The 1,731-nt window shown below is 31.8% G+C and overlaps 1 pseudogene; it reads left to right on the forward strand.

Moving 5' to 3' along the window:
- The first annotated feature begins 712 nt into the window (after positions 1-712).
- LOC148210009 (uncharacterized) lies at positions 713-1,491 on the forward strand (annotated as a pseudogene).
- The last annotated feature ends 240 nt before the right edge of the window (positions 1,492-1,731 follow it).

Here is a 1,731-nt window from a genome sequence, read left to right on the forward strand (position 1 = left end):
CTAAACATTTCACGTATCTGTTTAAATTGAGTTAATTAATTTTATAACCCTACAAAGTACAGTACTTAATTTTATGTTTCATAACATTAAAGTTTAGTAATTAACGTTGATGATATACTGTGTTTAATGTATATTTTTATGATGCATTTGATAATGTTATGAAATTTTTGCACTAAATTTATATTGTGTACAATTACCTTGTTATATATTTGATTTTAGAAATCATTAATTCAAATTTGGGTAAATTAATTTTATGGTTAATTAAGATTATGTTAAACATATAATTGAATAATTGAAATTCGATGTCACCAAAATAACCTCTGTTGTAGAGATTATTCATGAAAGTGTTTAATATTTGAGTGTTTGTATATTTTAGCAAATATTAGTCAGCCCAAAGGAAGGTTAATATTTGACGTGAATTACAGACATTTTTGTGGTGATAAGTGTGTGAAATTATAAGGCTTTGGGCATGTAAATAATAAATCGATCCAAAGATATGTTTGTTATTTGACGTGCATTTATTGTCAATATTTGATCACTATGCCAAGATTATCGCTTACAGTCAATATTACTGTCCAAAGACTTGATGTTGATGTTGTGTTAGATATCTTGTGAAGGGATTAACCATTATTTGAATTTTATGATTATTATGGTTAATTGTTACATATTGACCATTACTAATGTGAGCATTATCAAATTTCTTTTCTTATCAGCAAATGTTACTACAATATCTCCTAACCTCAACAATGTACCTATTCTTAATGGTTCAAACTTCAAAGATTGGAAATAAAATATTCATATAATTTTAGACTGCATGGATCTAGACTTCGCACTTAGGATCGAGTAACCTCTTTTTCATTCAGTCGAGAGTTCTCCTGATGAAATGAGACTTCATGAGAAGTAGGATCGCTCAAACCGCATATGTCTAATGATCATAAAGTGAGGCATTCCAGAGCCATTTAGGGGTGCAAGATCAGAAGGAAAAACTAATGCCAAAGATTTCCTTGCTGAAATAGAAAAACGTTTTGCCAAAAACGATAAGGCTTAAACAAGCATGCTCTTACAACGTTTGATTTCTATTAAATATAAGGGCAAATGAAATATTAGGGAGTACATTATGGAAATGTCTCATCTGACATCAATACTAAAAGCACTTCAGCTTGATCTATTTGATGATTTGCTAGTGCATCTAGTCTTGATCTCTCTTCCTACACACTTTAATCAGTTTAAGGTCAGTTATAACTATTAAAAAGGTGAATGGACTGTCAATGAGTTGATTTCTTATTGTGTACAAAAGGAAAAGAGATCAAAGCAAGATAGTACAGAAAGTGCTCACCTGACAAGCACCTTTAAGGAAAATGCCAAAGGAAAAAGAAATATGAAGCTACTAAGGGTCCAGCTCCTAAGAAACAACAACAAGATATCAAAGGTTGTTTCTTTTGTGGGAAACCAGGACACTCAAAGAAGGAATCTACCAAGTATGATGCTTGACGTAAAAAGAAAGGTACATATCTTACTTTGGTCTGTTCTGAAGTAAATTTGACTTCAGTACCGAGAAACACATGGTGGTTAGACTCTGGTGCAACTACTCACATTAGTGTTTATATGCAAGGTTGCCCGAATTACTGAAAGCCAATTGATGTTGAAAGACACATCTTCGTGGGTGACAGAAAGTCGGTAGCAGTGGAGGCAATCTGACATTTTAGATTATTATTATCTACTGGTTTTTAT

Source organism: Momordica charantia, assembly GCF_013281855.1.
Source record: "Momordica charantia cultivar OHB3-1 chromosome 7 unlocalized genomic scaffold, Mcharantia_2.0 BLBB01000007.1, whole genome shotgun sequence".
Classification (NCBI taxonomy): domain Eukaryota; kingdom Viridiplantae; phylum Streptophyta; class Magnoliopsida; order Cucurbitales; family Cucurbitaceae; genus Momordica; species Momordica charantia.